Source organism: Anguilla rostrata, chromosome 6 (assembly GCF_018555375.3).
Source record: "Anguilla rostrata isolate EN2019 chromosome 6, ASM1855537v3, whole genome shotgun sequence".
Taxonomy (NCBI): domain Eukaryota; kingdom Metazoa; phylum Chordata; class Actinopteri; order Anguilliformes; family Anguillidae; genus Anguilla; species Anguilla rostrata.
In genome coordinates this window covers 41,303,733-41,328,259 of record NC_057938.1, presented here as the reverse complement: position 1 = coordinate 41,328,259, position 24,527 = coordinate 41,303,733, and the positions used below count along the sequence as shown (strand labels likewise).

The 24,527-nt window shown below is 38.2% G+C and overlaps 1 protein-coding gene across 1 annotated transcript in view; it reads right to left on the bottom strand.

Annotated features, from left to right (window-relative positions):
• Nucleotides 1-24,527, bottom strand: part of LOC135257215 (leucine-rich repeat and fibronectin type-III domain-containing protein 2-like) — an 89,115-nt gene that overhangs the window by 52,554 nt on the left and 12,034 nt on the right. Inside the window, exon 2 of the mRNA XM_064339722.1 lies at nucleotides 6,315-6,443. The gene's annotated coding sequence lies outside the window, so the exon portion shown is untranslated. The remainder of the gene's footprint in view (nucleotides 1-6,314; nucleotides 6,444-24,527) is intronic.

Below are 24,527 nucleotides of genomic sequence, written 5' to 3'. Positions count from 1 at the left end.
TCACATTTTGTATACCGTGCCTTCTAATGAGGCGCACAAAACAATGCAGTTATCCTTAAAATCTTTATATGGAACACAAAAGTAATTCGCTGGCCGCATATGTCAGGGATGCCGTGATACATTTGCCATGGAAAACATTCCTAAGAACCCCATTGCCCATTCTGCATGTACAAAACTAACAGCTAATTCACAAAGCTCAACCAGCTCATTAGACAAACCAGTATTCTGACTGGGTATAGATCAAACACAAACTTTTAGGATCCAAATAACGGCTCTCAAATTGGTCCAGTTGAAGTTCCAAGCACCATACTGAGCATAATGATGGCTAATACTTTCAAAAGGCTTTTTTAAAATAGCATTGTTAATTAGGTCAGAGACAGATAAAAATGGACTTCTGTGTGCAGAACATAAGAATTTTTATCCACTTGCATAGGGCTTCATGCAGAGAACTGTCACAAAGACACTTTACAAAGTTGTAGAAAAACAGCAAGAGTAATTGGAATGGATGCAACTCTGAGTTTGTGCTCTGAAGTGAAAATATGAACAGGAGCTGCTAGGTGATGCATCCAGTTAAGTCACCGTTCTGGTGCAGGGATAGGTCCAAAATCAAGTCTGTGCCAGTGCTGACTGTGGTCTGTAGCCCTGGTGGGTGGCACAATATTGGTGGCTGCCGTGCCCATGGTCATGGAGGTTTCAGTTCGCTGGGATCCAGCTCTCACCTCTCTCTACCCAACAAATTTTGGTCTTTGGATTGAACTCTGGGAGTTAGAATAAACTTAATTTGAGTGGACATGTGTGACTCTAGCCCAGAGTTAAACGAACACTTTTCTGGGAGTTGATCTTTAAATTCTCTCCAAACCTGCGGGCAGTTTAGAGTCTCCAATTAGAGTACCCAGAGGAAACCCACATGGACACGGGGACAAACTCCACACAGAATGACCTGGGCCAGAATTCAAATCTGGGACCCCATCATGTTGTGAGGCGACAATGCTATCCGCAGCATTACCATTTCGACCTTGCCGTAGGTTGTTCAACTATTGTTTTGTTGTTAGATAACAGAACACGCCAGCAAAATCATAGCCAATGACAATTAATGACAATTAAAACCTACCCTGTCATTCCCTTGACTTCTTGTTGACCTGGAGTCAATAATGCTATCCTACTCCCTGTTGATTACAACCTACCTTGAATCCTAATGAAAATGAGGTAGTTTCAGAATGTATCACAATAAAGCTAAAAAGTATATATAAATACAAAAAGCAAAAATGTCTATTTTACGTAGATCAGCCAGGGAGATTACAGCATGAGCAAAGCCATATACTATTGGGAATTACACACTGAAGAGAAATGGGGGAGTGGGAGCTGATTTTTTTTGTCTCCTACATATTAACTGCGATGACAGATCCTTCAGAGCTGTGTTCTTCATCTGTTCACGACTAAATACATCAAAAAGGATCATGGGATGTGTTTTTTAATGAGTGAGATAAAAGCGAATCTCAAAAGAGCGGTATAGCCATGCACGTTCATGTTTTCAGTCTTACATTCTATTAATGAATGGAAAATTTAGAAAAAAGAAGTAAATCATCTCTCTAGCATACATGAGCCATATTTTTCTGTTTTACTTAATATTTTTATTTTGTCAAAGAGCTGGACTAGCTGGACAAAATAAAAATATATCACACATATTAGCTAGGCTGTGCCATCTGTTCTTGTGTAAATACAGGAAGTGATGTCACAGCAGACAGGCTCAATCTGGCCCACTGGACCTCCTTACTGTATGTGCTCTATCGGTTGTCATTCCAACCGGCTTTTAACTTAGTGTCAACGCTTATCTCCAGTCACTATAGATGCATTAAAACAGGTCAAGAATATGTATATATGTATATGTATATAATTACTGAATATTAAAATATAGAACAGAGTCTTGGACATAAAAAGGGTCTTGGGAGTACAAAAAGAAGGATTTGGTTCTGATACCATCACATGTTCAGTTTTAGCAAGTGGGCCCCATTTGCAAAGTAGGTAGAAAATTAATAATAATAATAATAATAATAATAATAATAATAATAATAATAATAATAATGTATTTTTGTTCTGTCACATGGGGCAATGGTGAGTGTTAACATCAGATGATACTGAATATTAAAGGTATACTATGTAGGTATACTAGGTATACTATGATTTTGCAGCCCTTGTAGACCCTGTGTTTGTAAACCCCACTCACACCTCCTTCGTCGTTGACACACCCTTGAGCACAACAAACAAAATGTCAAGCGAAGAGGTGAGGTGGTCAGAGATATAGAAAATAACATTTTTAGCAACATGAATGATTCCATATAGATAATAACAGTAATTATGCAGCGTCGTATGATCCCAAACCATAGGCTTGTAGCCACGCCCACCCCTCACCACACAGAAAAGAATTCCACACCCAGAAACATCCCAAACACATTTTAGAATAACAACTACAGGTAAAAGGAGCACAAATTCAGCTAAAGTGTGTAAAGATTGAGATTGCCAGTGCATAATATATATGCCTTAGAATAGTTATTTTACAATATTTGCAAATAAAAAATCATGTACAGTATGCCTTTAAAGCCATAAAACTGTATGTCTGTACGGTTCCTCAATCAATTTTTGTGAAATTATTTTTCACCTCTTCTGTGTTCATGTCATCAGTTTGTGTAATAAGGGCTTTTTATTTATTTTTAAACATAAATATATTTGCAGTTTATTTGCAGCCATTTTCATCTTAGTCCTAAGAGAGTTAGATACCTAAATCCTTTCAAACAATGCATCGTTTTTCTTTTGCTTACAGTATTTTACAGCAGAGTATACTGGATTTGGCCAATGTTCTCTAAACTAGTTTTTTGTCTGCAATTCTACCTAAATATACAGGTTTGTGTTGCACATTTAATTAACAGGAATAAAAAATAAAAAAAAATCAATTTTAATATTCCGCAATTTCTAGGTAAAGGCAATACAAACAGATTGTAACACTACACTATGTATATCACACAAACTGCATTTTATGTCCTATATCTTACTTGATCATTGCTAATTCTTGAGGCTCTAAGGTTGCTGTCCAGACTTCAAAAAGCGCTCCATATGCAATGGCAGATGGCGGGACATTATGGCTGGCTAACAGATTGCCACTCTCGGTTCCCTGCAAAGGATTGCTGGCTGCTAGCAGGTGGCATGTGGTCTGTGGTTTGATGATTGGCAAGTAACCAGCCAATGGCAGGATGAGCAGGTTGCGCAAGAGGAGGGAGAACAGATCAATGGGTAAGTAGGGAGCAGCATCCTGTGAAGGTGAGAACTGTCAGCCTTTCCCACTGACAGTAGCTACTATGCCTCTCTGCTTCAATTGACAGAAATTATTATTATAAACTATTAATGTTTAATGCTTTGGTTATTTTTACAATTATAGTATATAGATTTATGGTGCTCTCAAATAATAGCATGTTATTATAACATTACACTTATGCGTGCAGTGTGTACTATTAATGTGGGTATCCTATTGCTTCCATTTTCATGCAGTTAAAAGATGATTAAAATGTGATTGATTGTTTGTAGTATAATAAATGAAGTGGATTAGAATGTGAATTTGGAATGTTTACAATTTTCATGATGTCAGAATAAGAATAGTGGTGATACCAAAATTAGAATCCATCAGGTTAGGAAAAAGGCAAAAGGAAATTGAAGAATTAAAAATGGCTCAGCAAAATAATTTACTTAAATAAAAAAACAAAAATAAAAGTGTGCCTATTTGTCACTAGGGCTCAACCTCATATTAAAAATAATACTGTTGTGAAGAGATCAAGCCTCAAACTCATGTTCAATTCAGCCATCAAACTCATGTCCCAATGAATTCAGCCTCAAGAATTCTGTAATTCATGAATAAATCTGTAATTTAGCTGTATATGTTTCAGATGAAGAGAGATGAATGTTTAAAAAAGCATAAATATTAACCCATGGTAGAGATCCACATGATCTGCTTGTAGGAGAGACACATTTGGCAGAGCAGCTGATCCTGTACAATCGCATGTCCAAATCTCTTGTCTTGTGAGTGCTTCCTCATATCTACTTGAGAGACCTGATTGAAGCCCATGTGGGATAACAGCGAAGCAACTGTTTGAGGTCCAAATAAGACATTTTCCACCAAAGATACTGATTCAGATGTATAAAATCCACAGATAGCATGTAGGTATTGCACAGAGCCACTGAAACCTAGCGCAGAATTGGTTTAAACACTGCATGCAACCTTGCGGAAACTTCCTTTTGTCTCTGAATTACATTCTCTCACCCCACTTCACCCACTGTGCATTACGAGCACGTTTCACCTTTAAAAGCAATCAGACCGATACTGCCTCCCCTGCGACTGATTAAAACAAAGATGATTCCCAATCAGACCTTGTCTTTGTCTGAGCCTTCTAGCTGCAACATTTGCAACAGGGATTTTAATTCCTCCAGACAGGTGTGCTTCTATTAATAGGCAAGACATCCCTATGTTATGAAATGAGAAATTATAATTAGAAAAAACTAAATTAGAAAAAACAAAATATGGAAGAAAAAAAAAACAGCAGGTGCTCTTCCATGCATTCCAATATGTCTGGCATTTATATGATATTATCCATTTCAAGTTTGTCATGGATTATGGATCTCAAGCCTCTTAACTAGCCACTACAATGTTTGTTTTACACATGGATTGTCCTGTTTTGAGTCATGGTGCTGCAAACAGATGATGTCGCTCCAAACATCCTTTCAAGGTCATTACTATAAAGCTATAAAGCACCTCACTTTGATTTATAACTTAGACTCTGATTAAATCTAACTGCAGGGCACTTTTTCTTAATCTCTGAGAAATACAGTTAAGTTCTTCAGTGCCTTTCCCCTTTCTTACGCAACACTGTTGACACTTCTTCGCTTTTCTTCCCACTAATACACAAGTCTCTTCAAGGTTATTGAGAAACATGTCTCATATCTCTTTGTTCCACCAATGACACTCAGCCTCTCAAAGCTGTGGATGCTCATCCTACCGGTAAAGTGTTTCCCAGCCCTGTACTTTACTATCGCATTTAATAATGCATTACTGTCCCTTACCGATCTGCCAGCACTTTTTATTCACATTAATCCAGGACCGACCAGGTTTCTGTCACTCCTGTGCTAGTTTTTCCCCATAAAAAAATCCAAGGGAAATGTCTATTCCTTATCTTCCTGACAACAAATATGGTGCAAGCTGTTATTCGCTTTCACCAGTACTGCTGGAAGTCACTTCTAGCCAATGGTATGTGGCCACTTAAAATAATTTAAAAGTGAATACCGACTTCCCCAGAGGCACCCCTCTACTTGCTAATACCACCGTGTGTAATTCCTGACTATAATGACTAAATTTAATAAAATCTATAATGAATAAAACCTAGTTTTTATTATATTGAATTTTAAACACTGAATCGTGCATCCCACTTGCTCTCACTCATGTGCATAACTGCTGTTACTACTTTAATACATAGGTACTATTCTGGAGTCTGCCAAATATAGCGTCAACATCGGCAAAACTGCTACTACCTCTGACCAATAAAAAAATGTTTTGAAAATAATATTCACAAACGTATTCTTTCATAATCTTAAATCACTGATGAGGATGCCGAACCCATTAAAGACATAACCAGGCCTAGACAGTGAGAAAATAAATTTCAGAGACCCGTTTCCAGTTGCAGCTGTGTAATAAGATTATATCTCTCTTGAGTGTGCTTTGTATGTAAGATTAATCCTGGAGAGACTAAAATAGTCAGTCACTCAACCTGAATATTGTAACACAGGTAGATTGTAGGCCACCACTACTGATTGCTGATTATTTCCATTTGGAAGCATACTAGGAATATATGCTTTTACCGTGTGTGTGTGTGTGTGTGCGTATTATGTGTGCATGCGTGTGCGTGTTTGTGTGTGTGTGTGTTACTACTAGTGCATTCCTCGGTTCATGTCTTTCAGACCCATGAAAAACAGAAAGGTAAAATATACAGTAGTGCATTAGTTACTAAATTTCATAAATATATATGAAAAAATTCTGTTGATAAATAATATGGCTAGCGAGATACTTTTGCTTTCACAACAATACATCTGTAAACAAAACAAATGCTAAATGCGAAAACTATTCTGAATTCAAATTTACATAGGAAATACAATTGTATCATGGGAAGGACCCAGAATTACAAGCCAGCTCATGAAGTATGACATACTGTGAAACCTTTAAGACTTCAAGTGAGATATCAAGCAAATCTGAGCAACAATAAAACATTATGTGTGCTGACCTTCTTGTGTTCGAGCTGGTTATAGCCAATCAGTCTTTCACTTCCTTCTTCCTGATGGGCGGTTCCAGGGTACGTCTCTTCCTGTCATGTGATATAGCAGTGAGACACTTCATTGGATCAGTCTTTCTCCTGCAAGAAATTAAAAATATGCATATAAAATAAGCTGATACTATTAATTCTTCCTAGACCTTCCATACTGCCTCCACAACGAGCTGGTAACTGGATATGGCGGGAGAGTCACAAATATCGGTGGGGGTGAATACTGTAGTACATATCTATGGAAATATTCACACAAAGCAGGGACCCACATCTCAAAATGCAATTAATTTTAAAGACACAAAATCCATGCTCCCTCCCTCACCAAGGGAAGGCCCAACACAATTACACAGCCCATGTAGTATCTTATTACACCACCCGATATCATGATCCTTGAAATCCAAGGAGTCAACTGTCTTCTCTTTTCCTTACCTTATAGAAAGGGCTCCATTATAGAATTGTCCTCTGGAACACATTCAGTCAGATAACACCATTACTGTCAGTTAATGCTTTATAGGAAAAAGGGCTTAAATTGGATGCTATTGTTATTGTATTTTCCCCCTGCAACAATGGGAGTGGGTTAGGGAGGGTTTCCTTTGTTCAAATGCATCTTTTTTTGGTGGAATATGGCCAGTATTTCAAATTATTGTGAAATCTTTATTGGGACTTTCAAAATTTGTGTGATGTGTTAATGCAGTAAGAACAATACACAGAGCAATCAGTGGGGTTCTGCATGTGGCCTGCTAATGTAAGTTTCCCTTGTGGACAGCTTGATGCTTAAGTGGCTAAGGACATCATGTTTAAAAGACACACATTAAAGAAAAAAGAAAGCCTTCTGTGGTATTGTGATGTCTTGCTGACTGGCAGTCTAAGATGAACAGGGAAAAACTGAGTGTGTATGAAAACTGAGTTTGTACAATATCACCTACATACTGGGGTCAATGCATCCTAAGGATCAGACAAAAGTACTTCATTCTCTTACACAGTCTAGGCCTATCCGTTCCAGTAATACAATTTCACTTCGATGTGAACAAGGACGTGCACAGGATTTAAAAATCTGCTTGTCATGGGGGTGCCAAAGAAGACACTAGCGATCGCAGGTAGCAATGAAAAACAATGATTCTTGACTTACCCAGTGTGCTGCTGAATTCAGTGTCCGTTGCCCCTGCATATTCCCCCAGCACTTTGCATGTAGGCTACGGCTTTCAAACTTAGCCCAAAATTTAGCTCTAAAATTTGCTTAAATTACTTTAGGAGCCTGTTATTGTGATTGATTTGTTGTTAATACAATTATTTCTCAGTAGATACCCTACTGTTAACTTTATGGAGGGGAAACAGAGGCACTGAATTCACCAGAACTCCTATCGAGAAATCTAGGCAAGGAGAACACTGGATGAAATTTAAAAAAAAAAAGATGTCCATCTGGACGAACTCGGAGGCTCAAACCGCCATCCGTTCTCAACGAAACCCCTGCTGGTGGTGCTGCCGCCTTTTGTGGTCAAACTAAAAAGTATGCTGCATGGTTAATGATAAGCTTTAAGCATTATGTTATCAACACATCATTTCACACAGACAATTTACTGAAACAATTGTTTTCCTCTGCTGCACCTTCATTTATGTGTTAAGTAGCCTATAGGCAGGCTAACTATGTAGGCTCTGGCCAAATGTTACCATTAACAAAAAGTTACACTCGATAAATTCCTGAGAGTATCAAAATGATCCTTCTCAGCATCTTTGTTGTATCCTATGTATCCATGTGTTATATCCTATCTTTCTAAACTTTGTTGAATTGGAATTATGTTAAAATTAAGCTATCAACTTGCCACTAATCAAACATGGATAGTTTATGATGGTTAGCTTGCACTAATTTATAATGTAAATACAACTAGACACGTTAGCTCACAACAGAAAATTCAAATAAAGTTGTAATACGGCTTCTAACACTATATATTTTCAAATGCTTTGCAAAGATGAAAGTGAAGTAAAAGAACTAGAAACACAAGATCCACTTAGTGCATTAAATTGTTATTGATCAAGTCCACCACATTGCGATAGCATAGCAAGGTGGCACACTTTTTGCCCAAGGGTTGTGGGAGCACCCTCTTTTTTTTACAAACACGAAGTGGGTCTATTAGCCAGCTGGGCCAGCCTGACTGCTTCAGGCTAACAATACTGTAACTAGCGTTCCCACTAGTAAAAAAAAAGGAGAAAGTAGCTCCTGACTGGTTCTGCTGACACAGCAATGAGTGCTACTCGGCCATTCTAGCCAGAGAGGCTAGCACTACATTTAAAAAATGTTTATTTTGTCGAGTTAAGTTATAAACGTATATTCTAAGAGCATCTTTTCAAAATCAAATTCAGATAGATAGGTAATTAAATAGAATAGGGAGATTGTCATTCATGGTGTTTCATTGGTGCCTATGACTGCACAACCCTGGATGTGAAGTAGTGTGTAGCCAAATTTGATTTTGATGACCTTGGAAAATATATATACAATTCACACAATTTAGATTACAGTGTTTGATCACCTTGAATGGAGTGAAAATGTATAAAACTACTTTCATTCCAGAGTAAATATTCAATGTCAAAGAGACAATAGAAAATATTTTTGCGTGTTTGCTGAATGTTGATGCTGCTGTCATTTCCACACAGGTCATTCTCTGAACATTTCAACAATATTGCTGTGCAGTACTAATGTCACACACACAGCCAAGTTTTAGGTTTCTGAATTGTGTGAATTCTGAATTGTATGTTCGCAAACATACAGAAGGTCAGTACAAATGGGTGTTCTATGCACTGGCAATCTGCAAATGTCAGGAACGTATTTCAGGAAGGTATAGCTCATAATCTGTGTGGAGAAGTGCTACCGTTTGACAATTAGTGTAACAATTAATTTGTGTTTTAAATCATGCACAGGGTATTTATTTTTCTGAAATGATGCTTCAAGACAATTAATTGGTTTAACCTTTAAACTGAAATAGGTAATCACGTATCAAATTAATATCTGTATGTATGAAAGCAGAGTTAGATGTCAGTGAGACTGCTTTGGTAACCTCAGTGGATGGAAATGTGTTTATCGAACAGTGCTTCATCCATTGCTGCTCAAAAGGACTGTGGCTGAGGTGAGGCTGGTTAGGCTCCTGTGACCAAAGTATTTATATGATCAAAAAACAACACCACCTTTCACGCCACATGCTACATTTAGGAGACCATGACATTTTATTTCTCCCATCATCCACTTCCCTAAATGCTGTAACTCATTCGCATTTCACGCCACAGGAATCACTGGCCTTGAATTTCTGCTCTCAGTCGTTTATTTCCTTTCCTTGTTGGGATTTATTAGTGGCCCTTTTCGCCACTGTGCATCCATTTTAAAGCTGACTCTAAGCCACTGAAGGCTTGCTCAGCTGTGATCTCTGAGAGAGAAGAGCCACTGTACGAGTAGTTATGGCCTTTATTCCTGTCAGTGGGGGACTCTGCACTGTCACTACAGTGCCTCCGCTTTTGAAGGGAAGCAAGACCAATCAAGCAAAAGCAAAGAGAAAATGGAGACACAAAGTCATTTTGCTCCACAAACATTTTACAGCCCTGAAACTTCCTGGACCAGTCATCCATGTCACACCTTGTGTCACCGAGACATATCCATTTCACAACATTTTGCCAAAACACAGGTTCAGGGGCATTGTAGAGTGTAAATCTAGGCTGTAATATATGGATGCAGTGCCTGACTGAATAATAACAACAGCTTAAAAAAAAAGAGCAGATGCATTTACATGTGGCAGCCAGGTCAACATAGATGGATTAAGCTAATGGAGCTGAGAAGACCTGGCTTTAACTGAGGGTGTGCATGAACACCAACCCGCTCTTTGTTCCCTTTGAGCATAAATACATGTTTATGAAAACCAGCACGGAGGATGTTTGCCACTAAAACAGCATCATAATGGAGGTCTAAAGGGGCCACATTTTGCAGAGATAAAAGCTGTATCTCTGCTCTCTAGACTACAATAAATGTAGCATGAAGTGGAGCCAAGGAATTTTTTTAATGGTGTACGAGAGCATAAATAACACATTGAACACCTCTGATGTGTCATTAGGTGGCTTATATGGCACTAATGCAAAAAACACAAATGCAGCATTAGTACATTGGAAGCTAATGTATTAAATATCACTTAGCAAGGAGACTGTATTGACCTACTGGAAGACTGACAAAAAATGTACCACTACATGTTACAGGCAAAGATAATGAAGAAATAACTTGCAAATATCCTTCTTACATGCTCTCAAATAAATACAGCCTTCTTTGGTTGGCCAGTATGATTGTGCAACCTTCAGGGTAATGTGAAGTTGTGAAAGCAACCTCTGTCACTTAGAACAGGTTCCATTTTGCAGTCATGGTAGAAAAGAGACCACCGCCCCTCTCTGCCTCTGTTTTCTCTGATTTGTTTTCCCTCCCCTTGGCAAACCCCGCTGGCCAAAGTAAACTGGACTGATAGGATAGATATAAAACATCACCATAAATAGAGCCTAACTATTGATGAATGAGACAGTATGATCACATTATTCGTGTTTACCAGCCTCCCCCAATGCACACATTTTTAGTATGCCTGAATTTTTACTGGAAAAGATAAAATGCAGTACCTCCAAGCTAAAGTGTTCTGTTTATGTTGTTTTCAAACCCCACATATCTCAGGTCCAGAGTCCCATGTTTTGACAGCTACTAAACATTTCTAAAGTATCTTGTCAACACAGAGAAGCACAACAGAGAATTGATTTGGGCTTTATGTGAACAGCGGATGTGAACAGCAGAGACTGGTAAAAGCTGGGAAATTCTTGGACAATGCAGATAATTTCATCCTGTCTCAGTGCTCAATCCCTTGGTTGGGCCTCCTGCAAACCCTACTGTTTCTTTTTTGAAATATACTTATGACAAGCACAAAGAATCCTCTGGTCTACAAGGCAGCAACTGCAGCTTTGACCTCAATCTTCTCATACTGCTAGCCCGCCCATCTGAGACTCCTCTCTGCGTGTCATGTTGAGAGCAGCATGAAGCCCCAACTTCCAGCTGGAGACAGGCCTCCCAGGGGGATTAATGAGAATCATTAACACACGGGCAGATACATAGCCGCTTATGTGCTTATGTACAGATTTTTCTGGTATCATTAGTAGTTCTTTAGACTCCGCCTCCGCCTATCCCCTGGTTTCCATGGCTCATTGGTGTTTAGTGTCGCAAATACCAGTTTAATCCAAAGTGTTCACACACCCACCTGCTTCCCCTGTGTTGTATGCAACTCACAGAGTGATGCTAAATTTCGAATGAGTCTCAGAATTATGCAAATCCACCCAAGCTGTTGAAGATTCAGTTCAAATTGCACTAATATAATAAGTAAAATAGTCTTTTTTGACCAAGAAGGGAAAGTGACTGGAGCTGAGCTGTAATAATGGGCATCTGTAATGGTACCTCCGTTCCATTCTTTGCCATGTGACATTCTGTACAACAGCACAGAGTACGTCACTCTTTCTATTGAACAAATAATCAATTACGCATGAAGCTGAAGGGTCACCCCTCTATTGGTTAATACAAAGTAAAGTTATATTAATTTAAGGTGGAGTGGTCCAGGAAGTAAGCCTTGCATATTGGACTACCCCTTTGATGAAATATAATGCTATGGCTTTGTATAGAATGTTCACATTATGGTAGTACAATGAGAAGGTTATTACTTATGCAGGTGAATATACAGTAATTAACACATCTCACATGGAACCCTATTGCTTCACAAGTGGCTAACGTACTTCAGTCTGACCATGTGACCATAAAGATTAGTCATTGTGAAAAGCACCAATATTAACCGAGCTACAGGATAAAAACCTGGTAGCTATCATCCACGTTAACTGGAATTTATATTTGAATGTACTTCACTGCAAAGCTAAAATCACAGATATATTTGTTCAGTGTAACATCTCTACCAGACATTTGGGGGAGCATTTATATCAGGATTTTAAACAAAAATGACAAAAATGGTCAATTAATATCATAGAGACCCCCTAAAATCTCACAAATGATGTATTCAGGGGTGCCTGGGACTTATCATGAGGAACTAAGCTCCCCTGACTCTCCTGTATTACACCAATGTTTTTTATTTGAAAAGATAAAAGTACATTGGTAAGTATATTACAACAAATATAGCGCACAAGTAACAGTGATTATAATCATAAGTATTCTATGTCATCAGCTATGAGATTCTCATCACTGAGAGATCAATAATCTATTTGAGTCTATTTACTGTCCTGCAGTGGTGATAGTCTGACAAAGGCAGCCTATACAGCACAGAGGCAGATCAATAGGTAAACAATGGTGTCAGGCCAAAGTGGAGAGGGATGCCCAGTTAAAGTGAATATCTGTAAGGAAAAAGATACTTGACACAACCTTTCCTTTTCTATGTCAAGAAAAATGTTCACTGTTGGTTTGTCTTAACATCAGTCTCGACATAAATAACATCTCATGACCCATTACAAAAGACCACTGAGGCCATTGGAAAACTTTTTTTTTAATCTTGGGAATTAGATCACAAATTAGCTAGCTTGCAATTAAAAAAAAAAAAAAAAAATAAATAAATAAAAAACACAAACAGCATGGTAATATCAAAATTCGGAGCTAGCAAATTTGTTACTTCAAGATCATGAGATAGAATTATTTAAAATGTATTGAAATATAAAACCTATGTCTTTTCAGGTGCTTATACTTAATTGACACTAAGCATGCCATCAATTTAATTCCAAAGGTGAGGGAGAGATGGAAAGATTCTCCCCAAGATTCTCTTGTATTATTTTAAAGATTACAAACACACACCACACAAACTCCAACATGCTTTTTTTTGCATGAAACCTGGGTGATAATGACATTATGAGCGCTGCTAAATAAGGTTTTCCAAGAAGATCAACAGACTTTTCTGCATAACACATTTGAAACTAAAATATATTAGGGATGCATGATGATATTGGATTAAATTGGTATCAGCTGATATCACACCATATTAATTCAGGGCCAGTTAAATATTAGCCTTATCACTTTATAAAATGAATCTATACATACTGTATGTCCAATTATAATATTGCTAATATTAAGGGAATCTGAGAAAGGAATATTTTTCGGAATGCCACATGGTGCATGGGCGCAGTCAGTTCTGGCACAGGAGAAAGTACAGGAATTAAGATTATAAAAAAAAAAAAAAGATGCAAAATACTATCCATTTTGGCTCGCTTTTGGGATTTCTAACAAAGCCAAATTGATCCACAAAAACCAATAGGTTATGAACATGCATGCATTGCATGGGAAAAAATTAGCCAGCCGCCATACACTGGGCTGCCACTTGTGCTGGAGACATGCTCTGAGCATGCAGGAGGAGATCACAGACTAGGCAAACACTAAAATTACGATGAACTGTACCAAAATGGCAGTGCCCTGCTCGATCTTGACTGACACATTCTCAGCAGTGGCTCTCCTCCCACCTCGGAACATGGCTAGTCACAGAATTACCAAACGACTCAGTCAAATCCATGAAAAAATACTACTGTGCCAGCTCACAACGTGCAATGCACCGATCGTAAAATCAAAAAATTTGTGCTTAAGTTAAGTTAAGTTAATTTTAAGTTTTCAAACTGCTTGTGAAGAAAAAGAAAGACTATTTTCATGTAATTAAATTATTCAATGAATCCAGGACAATTTGGAGAAAGTCTCTGGCCCTAAACTATTAACACATAATAAATTTCATGCATGTTATTTTTCTATTGGTAAACTTGCGCAGGCTGCTAATTGGTCTTTATGCTACACTGCTGTAGCCTGTTACTGTAAATACATGCTTAAGTAGGTTAAGTACTGTAATGCCTGCTGGCAATTTGTCTTCCATGCGAAGTTTATCTGATTATTACTGCTAAATCCCAGGCCTCCTCATGCCCACAGCACACAGACAAGAAGTATGTCAGCCCACAGAAAGTTGGAGACTGAATGCGTTACAGAAATCACAAACACATGCAAGCATGAATACAAACACATGCACACACACACACACAAACAAAACACCACGGCTGATCTTTACAGGTGTTACACCAGCTCTAGGTTCATAAACTGACAGCTTTGTATCTGACCTATCCTGATTTTTATTCTTGCTGTTTTTAAACAGTAACACAGCCCATGCCAGACCTGCTGCTGCCATTTTCACACCTAAATGGATTTCTTTTCAAAATCTGCCTAGGCGTCATTTTGCTTTCATTTGTGCATGTTTTTAATTCTTCACCATTAGTAATTCTGTAGTTCTTAATGCATACGTTTAAATGTATAATTTGTAATGAGATAAAACGATCAATTAATAATGCACAACAAAATGAAACATCCATCAAAGTATTCAGCTTTATAGAATTTATGGGTTTATTATGACAATAGATAGATACATACAGTAGTTAGTGGTCTGAGCAAAAATAATTTTCTTTGATGCATAAATACTGATTGCTCAATGAACATTTAGCCTGTTCTCAGAAATTCATGGTACAGGAGGAAAACCATGACAGGGGAGGGAACAGGAAGGGCCAGCTGCACAGTGACACTTTGACTTAGTCGCCATGTGACTTGAAAACACGTGCTCCACAGGTTTCCGTTAACCCACTTCTACTGAGCTTTTCTGTGCTTGCTAGTCCCTGCAGCATTGTCAAGACAACTCTCTTAAGCTCCTTCTCCCACCTTCCCGTGGACACAGGTCAGAGGCTATACAAAAGGGGTCAAGTAATGAAAGGTGGTATAAGAATGCTCGCAGAATATAATATAATATAATATAATATAATATAATATAATATAATATAATATCTGCTGTTTTACTTTACAGTGAAGTGAAAAAAAAGTAAATGGGAGGACTGGGAATGAACAATGGTAGGGGAGACAGAGTGTCATTTCTCTTACCAAATTATACTCTCATAGACTTTCTTACGCTTCCAGTCAACTGCTGAGAAACTGAAAAATGACAGTATTTTTTATTTAATTTCACCCATGCGTTCAGAACTCTCAGAATTCTAAACAGCTGTTATCGACAATAATTTCTGCATGAGAACACACTATTCCTTTGAAATACTTGTGATTAGAGGCAACTTCCAGATTATATCAACATGACTGAATCTAAGCCATGATTTCAGAGAAGCAGCGGGATACGTACAGTATGTCCCCCACACCTGTGCTCATTGCAATTTGATTGAGCATGAATGATTGATCAGAGAACTGAGGAGCTCAGACTGGACCTCGGCTAATGTTTAAGATGATTTAACTGCGCCCAAAACCCTCATCTGATAGCTAGCAGCTGGGGCTACAGAATCGTGGATTTTGATGACGCAGCAAGTAGTTCCTGGTAGAACTTTAACTTTGCTCTGATTTGCTTACAGCAAGGGATAAGGGACCCATTATCTTTGCTGAGCTGGCTCCAACACCTCTGTTCCAGCTCAGTAATGATATACAGTAGCTGGGATATTGTGGTTAACGGCTGGCGACAGCCTTCATGATCTTTCTTTCAATTAGATGATTCATCGTTCTGACTAGGAACGTGGTTATTAGTAAGAAGTCAAAGCCTTAAAATCATCAATGGCAGAAACACCCCATGAAGTGAAGGGCTTCATCATCTCTACCCTGACTGTGAGCGACTAAAAGAAAGCATACTTAAAAGCCCCTTTGATCATGATATTCAAGCTTCCATTAATGCTCAGTATAAATCCTGGTGAGCAGAGCACCGATGTCACTTCCTTTCCTGTCCCGCTCAGTTCACTGCATGCATCATGAGATCTATGTCTCCAGGATGGGGGAAGGTCATGCAACATCTCATGAGTTTGCAGCCTCGTACTATAAATACTATGAATGGATAATACAAAGACACTGCATCCAAGAATGTTTAGTAAATTAACAGTGCAGAATTTTTCATGAAGTATTTAGGAAAATTCCATGAATGTTACTGTGATTCATTCAGCCAATCACTTTCCGTGTTGAAAAGGCATTTAATCAGCACATTCATACTGTACATACGTAAAATGCAAGGAGACAAATGCATGTTCAAAGTAGAGAGCAGTAGAGAGAACACACACAGTCATACACATAATTTTATAATTAATCACAAATAACTGTTTTCAAGGGAAATGTCTGTATTGGCAAAAACCCTAAAAAGACAGGAAATTAAATTGATCAGTTCTAGCACTAACATCGACCTGCTCTATATCAAGTATATTGCCAATAATTTCCTTAGCTTTTAATATAGGGCGGAATGTCATGCAAATGGCCACAGAGACATGCTGAAACATTCTCCCTCTCTCTCTCTGTCTCTCTCCCTCTTACACACACACACACACAAATTATTTTTGTGGTCTCACTTCGAATACCACAATGGATTTATGGCAGGGCTGGTACGAGTTTGCGGAGCAAGGTGGGGGGTGTGTGGTTGGAGTGTGGTGAGGGGGGGGTCTAAGGTGTATCGATCGCAGACTGGGGTAGAAGGATTTCACTGACTTCTTATGAACGCAGTACAGTATTTCATTTTGCAATTCCCCTCCTTTTTTTCTTTGATTGGAGAACCTCCCCCTCACTGATACCAGGTGACTGTCTTTATCTTTTATGCCTTGTTACGACCCGGTCTAAAGTCAGGCCGTAACAGGGTAAAGGATAAGGAAATGGGAGTGTGGAATGGGAAGGGAAAACAAAAACAAAACCGCTGACCGACGTGTAAATCCAGTCTTATCTGCCTAACCAAATCTAAATAACCCTCGGCTAGTCTTCGAAGGCTTACCTAGCTCAAAGTGGCGTGTAGCCTACCCCCTGACAGAGATCAGATCTCCGCCCAGGGTTGCCTTCAAAAACAATAAAGGAAAAAAAACAAAACAAAATAACAAATAGTGTCTCGAGGGAAGGATACAATCCAGCTGGATCATTCTAAATAACCAGAGTCACTATACGGCGAGCAGAGGGGACAAACCAAAAATCGAAGTCAGGGTGGGCGAACAGGGTTGAGCATGAGTGGTACACTGGGGCCAACAAAACAAAAGGGCTAGGCAATAATCAGAGTCGAGTAGGACGAGGCAATGGTCATACACAAAATCCGATAAACAAACAAATCCAAAAGGGGCTAAGCAAGAGTCAGTCAAACAGAAATACGGTCATACACAAAGTCAAATAAGCAATCAGTAATTCACAATCCACAAACAAGTTCGCAGAGCTAGTCTACCTAGATCAACGCAAACGACGGTCTTTTAAATAAAAGAACTGGAAGCGGAAATTGCCAATCTGGGGTAAACCGGAAGTGAATCAAAGATAGTCAAGCACAGAGAAAAGATGCACAACTATAAACACAAAAGCTATACAACAGAGGTCATAACATGCCTTCAAATGGAATCTTGGCTTACAACAATCCTGGGAATATACCAACAGAGACTGACTGGCACACCATAATATAAGCAAAATAAAAATAATTAAGCGGCAATTTGTCCCATTTCATTCACTGGTATTTCCTTCATATTTGCAGCATCACTGTCTTAGAGTTATCTTGGAGAACCAGCAATGACTGCAGGCTCCTCTCTTCCCTGTAGACCCACTGTCCTACTTCTTATGGAAACATGGGAATTCCTGCTGGATGCGCCAGTCCTCTCACAAATTAGAAGACTGTGGTGGAAAGTTCCTTTTCCATAAGGAACAAGTCTGGGAAATCCTGAAATGGGGGCAATGTTCTGTTTATATTCTGGGGTTTTTAAAAGTCAGGAAACACATAATGCAGATATTTTCAAGGTCATGGTATCAGAGAATTTCTGAAACATGTTTTATGTGTTTTCTGTTCAACATGTTTTCTAATGAATAATACTAGTGTTGCTCTTAATAACATGCATTCCAAGAGTGTATGGTGCATGGCATGATCATTTGTAGACTGCGCCCTTTGTGATCCTTGGTTCTCAAAAGTGTTCAGAAATTCAGAAATAGCTCTAAAACACATTAGCATTAAACTAAAAGCATGTCCTCACTTGCCTCCCCATATTGAACCATGAACTTCTCAATCAGGTAATCAAGGTTTTAGCTGGGATTAGATCTGACCCATGCTGTGTAAACCTGAAGCCCTGGCACTGATATCTGCTTCTCACCGTGCTGCTAAATTTAGCCCATGATAATGCTGATTAGTGATTGGGTAACAGTTGTAATTAAATCCATCCATAAGTCTGATGTTGAATTCAAAGTGTGGCCTGCCTGATCACAGCTGATCAGGAGTTGATTTACACAAGAGATGACAGCAGGTAACACAATTGACAGGAATCATTTAGTGAGAAAAAGTAATAAAGAAAAAATAAAACATGAAACAACTACCACAAATGACTATTATTTTTAAAATGATGTAGACCCTGTTTTAAACTGAGGCTGAAGCAAAAAAGACTATAAAAACAAAAAAGTATTTTCTCCCTCCCTTTAGACCACTACAAAATGTGGTGTAATGGCCTGCCAAATAAAACGGAAATGGCAAACATGTTTATGCATGGAGTTTCTGAGAAAACTGAAACCAAAACACTGGCAAGGCAGCTTCCACAATGTAAGCTGGGAAACAGGTGGACTCTCTATTTAGAAGGAGTAGTTCATTTGTTTAAAGAAAAGCATGTGCATCTGTCTGCCTCTTTGAACAGGCTCAAAAAATAAAGAGAAAACAAAGGAAACCAATATGATGCCATGGGAAATTCATTTCTATGGCTGGATATAGTAAACGTCTTTTGGCGATTAGATTTACCAGAAACTTTAGCACACCGAAAAAGAGTTGTATTGAAATGACAGCCCTCTGGTCAAGTGGATGACATTTTATCCCTCCATTACCATAAAATACAACCACTATTGTGCTGGGTTTCAACCAAAAGCATGTTAACGAGCAATCAAAATCAATCAGTATGAAACCGCATAGTAAACTCCAAATGGCAGTCAACTGCTCAACCTGTTCTTCATTTCTCACCAGCTGTTCTCCAACAACTCCTCCTCAGCTCTCTCCCCTCCCTCAGGGTGAGGCCATGCACCTATCCTGTTAGGATGGTAAGTGCCACCGTGCTGTGTCACCGCTTTCAACACACGCCTGAAAGAAAGCAAGTGTGCGTGTTTGTGCGTGTGTGTAAGCGTGTTCAAGGCTTTCAATGGCATTAGATTTATTGGCTCTGTTCAACATTAGCATGTTATATGGTACTGTGCACGCCATGTGTGCAGTGCTGGGTTGTAGGAGGGTGCTGCTTTATGCATGTATTTACAAAATGTTCTTTGTGCTGTTAAGGGGCCACAGCTTGGCAAGCAAAAATAGAGGGCTTTTGAATACAAGGAGGGATGAAAGAGACAATGAAAGATTTACATAAATGAATACATTAGACAGCAAAAAGTGAAAAATATATATTTTTTTTGATTTAGGAGTGTTTTTGTGAGATGGAACTGCTTGTACTTCCAATGACCCAACCTTGGGTCACAGAAATTTTTAAAAGGTTGAACTTATAAATTAAAAAGTAAAACCTGGTGTTCATAAGGCAACAACTTTAATGTATCCACCATGACTACCTGCATGACTGACCATTACCTCCTGAAAACAATGTTGACTTAATTCTAATATTCAATAAACAGAAAAGGCTTGAGATAAAGGTTTTTTCTTCATTCAACATATATATGGTATAAAATTATATATATATATATATATATATATATATATATATATATATATATATATATATTGCGAACCCTATACAAGGATATGAATTGTATAATGTCTTCTAGAGTGACAGTCTATATGCTTGTATACAGTGAGTGCCATATTGTGGTTTATGTGTACATACTCAGCTTTCATTTAAGGGCATGTTTATATATTTTGGGTTCACCATGTAGAAATTACAGCACATTTTATAAATCGTACACACACACACACACACACATTATAACAGGCAAGAATAAATTTTGAGCCTACAAATATGCCCTATTCCTTTCCGGTGCAACATAATGGTCAATGTGATGCACTGCAAATGCGAGCAATTCTTCATTCGTAGAGGCGTAGCAATCTGAATTTCCCTGTGGGCTCTGGTACATGTAGCCTTGATATTTATGTGAACTGGAGATTAAACTCATCTAAGCTGGCCTCAATTCAGAGGCTAATAAATCTCATAAATATCATATGGGCTACTTGATGAACCGAATCTGCAAGACATAGGACGGAGTGTGGCACAGTGGGTAAGGAACTGCGCTTGTAACCGAAAGGTCGCAGGTTCGATTCCCGGGTAAGGACACTGCCGTTGTACCCTTGAGCAAGGTACTTAACCTGCATTGCTTCAGTAATATCCACTGATTAATGGATACATGTAAAGTGCTATGTAAAAGTTGTACTCCTCTGGCTAAGAGGTATCTCTAAATGCCTGTAATGTAATGTAATGTAACATTGTAGGTCTACACATGCTGTATTTTTGACAAGGAGTAGTCATTATAAGGTGCATTGTGGCAGCTATGGACAAAACAGGATGTAGCAAAGCAGTAATGATTTTATAGTAAGTGCTAAGTAAGACTATCAACAACTCGATTTCAACTAATTGATTTAACACAATCCACAGGCTCGAAGTATTCAGCTGTTAAAGAAACAATTTGATTTAATGATTTGTGAATCCCAATTTTCTTGCTCATTGCCTTGTGGATGCGTAGCACTTTCACAATGTTGATGTGGTGTTTCCAGCACCACTTCTTCAGTGTGAAAAGGATGGACATTGTGAAAATTCCATATGTCTTCAAAAAAGACATTTCTGGGAAGTGAGAGTACAGCGGTCTGGAACTGTTCCCTGAAAACTGAGCGTGACTAAACTTGATTTGGAGCATATGGAGAACAGTCAGACCAGGTGTGCTTTCACATCCCACTCGTGGCGCAGTGGTTCAGTCATTGCGTTTTTACACAGAGACAACTCTCGTTTTGTCATTCATTCAACAAGCCGTTTCAGACGTAAATGGCAAACACACACTGCCATGAAGGGGGAACTGACAGAGACGGCCCCCGAGGGTCTCCTTGCTCTCAGAGCGCCGGGTAGATGGACATGTTTTCATTTTCTGGCATCTGTCTCTGGTTACTGTCACCTTCAAGCACCCGCTGAAATTTTTGTTGCCACCATTGTCTGTTTGCCTTGTGTCAGCTGTCTACCCTGGTATACCCTGAGGTAGAGAGGGAGGAACTAGGGCAGGTATGAAACATTTCTTAGGGACAATTAACGCAGTGCTAGTGTCTTCGCTGCATATTCCTTCATGCACTGCCAGATGGAAGACAGCAACCGCTGTCTCCTCCATATTGCTGAGTCAGCATTTTGAGGACTACGTCAGTTTAACCTGAATTTATCGTGCTAGTATCAAATTTGAAATGGCAAATGAGAAATGCCTAAAAATAACGCCATTAATGTGACAACAGTGAATCTATTGTAGATAGGGAATCTGTAGGTGAAGTGCACCATATACTAACATTTACAGGGCCCATAGGTTTTGATTGAAATAGATGAAGACACAGACCTCAGGTTTACAGTAGTTCTCATGAATATTTAATTAATGTTTAAAAATTGAATTAGTAGTGGAATAATAAGCATAGTAGTGATGCATCATTTAAATGGCACTGTATTATTTAACTCCAGGGGTAATTTTGGCATATTGTAGTTATAAAAGTTCACATACTGTAGTTTTCTTTTTTTTATGACAGTTGGATACATCACGTTTCAAAAGTGTAAATAGGAAACACAAAGAAAACCGAATGCCAAAGCCAACTTCATCCCACGGGTGGGATAGCCAGGGCACAGCTGACACACCTCGGTCCTTAATGTTTTACTACCTTGTTTTGGCTTGCAATGATACCCAAGGTTAAAGGCATAATGATGAGCCCTTTCATAATGTAGATGCTCCTACGACCAATTTATGGTGGGATAAATGCAGTGGAAATGTTTTCAGCAACACCGGGGATTGAATGTGAATATTCAGTGTCCTGACTATGCATGCAACTTTCACATAACAGTCATAACTATGCATAACTTGCATAACTATGCATAACTTGCATAACATGCATAGCTATGCACATAAAAAAAATTACAGATTCGAAGAAACAGGCTTTTAAATCAAGCACGAGACATCCAGGCTGCGCAAACTGTAAGATACCGTATATGTATGTTCATCTGATCACATTATGGTAGTTAATGGCCTACTATAGAAACACAGCCATCTTTGGGTCCCGTTATTTGTACTGATTATACCATTTTTAATGTTCACACTATAACAACTTTGATCCTAAGCATCAATGTCACACTTTCATTGTTAGTTGGCATAGTTCCTTGTAAGTTTAACCTTGATTGTCAGGGCTTTTCTAAGACCTGCCAAATTTAATAACATCCAGAGAGAACGGCAGTGGATTGAGAAAATACATTTTTAATAACTACCAAAAATAGCTCTATGATGGCATTTTAATTTTTTGGTTAATATTACGCAACTCTCACCCCCTCTATTTATTTCATATTCCAAATACACAAATCAAAATAAAATAAATAAGTAAATAAATAAATCAATTAATAAAACAAAAGTTGGTACCAAAGATGCTAAATGACTGTTTTTCAGAAATCAAGCAGGTTCATGCCTCCAGCAACATACATTATCAAAGACTTTCTGTGTGCATGAAACAGCAACCGCGAGTAGCACAAAGCATAAACGTATTCCCAAATCACACGGATCTTAAGGTATGCTATTTCTGGATGCTCTATGAACACTGCCAACGCCAGCAAAGGACGGTGTTCAAGAATTTAGGTGATGGATGATTCTTAATATAAAAATACAAAGTAATAAAAAGAGACTCACTTCTACCTGCTACTGCCTGAGAAAAGCGGTATTGTATATTTTTGGTTTTAATTTTCTCTGTTCAAATATATAACTATTGAGATGCTACATATTTTCTTTGAAATTGCTGTTTACATTATATATTTACATTTTCACAGTTTAGTAATCATTTTCATTAGTTTAATTATATGGATAAGTTGTAATTCCGTCTTCTGTCCCAAACAGAACTTAAGTTTAAGATTGCATTTATGGAGTTGGTGTCTCCAATATCACCCAAGCCTCAGAATAATAATAATAAATTAAAAAAAACAAGAGCTGCAGTGGTGCCAAGTGAACTGACAGGAATAATGAATGACATGGATATTGATTGTGCCACATTTGTTTCACTGAAATGGACAACTGTGGGATGCGGTGTCACGATATACAATCAACCTTTTTGTTTTTCTTCCTTTCTTTACTGAAAACCAACAAAAGTGTTGTTAGCCTTGGCAGCCCAGGTAGATCTACCCCATTTCATTTTTTGATTCAGAGCCAAAATGACTGTATACTGAGAGTTCTGTGATAAGATACAGAATGGTAATTACTGTGGGTACATCATATAAGTTGCCAATTACTGTGAGTATGAAGATTTTTATGTATCTTTTAGCAGGTATATTATGCAGGCTGAAAGTACCTGTAAGTATATGATGCAGTTTGGTAATTACTGTGTACTAATTACTGAGTATGCAATGCTTTTAAGTGATGTGATGACTGTCATGAGAGGTGTTAATATGTGGACCCATGACGATGGGTTCATTGCCAATGGTGTGGAACATCTGTGATGTTTTATTCACTGCCAGTCAAGAAAAAACTATTCTGGTTGTTGCTTTCTGAGCATTTGTAAAATATTTACACTCACCTTTAGAATCACTAAAAAGGATGACATAATAATTTTCATTTTACACATTTTAGTTACTACTATTACTACATGCATAACGAAGATTCATAATAACTGTGAGGGATATATTATGATATATTATATGACATATTAAGTCAATGAATTCAGTGAGTATAACAGTTTTTATAATTGTCAGTGAATATTTAATGTAGGCTGGTAATTACTAAGAGCAGATGATAATGGCAGGTAATTAGTGTGATTAAGAGGATGATGAAAGTCAGTATTTACACAAAAAATAGCCAATGACGAGATTCTGAGAACAATAAGACATGGCTAATTGTTGAGGTTGTTAGGGCAAGCAATGAAATCCACATCATTGTGGTTGGTGTGGTCTGTGGTGATGATTGTCCTAAAATGCCTTTAGGTAAAAATTAAGGATATTCATTTTTTGAAA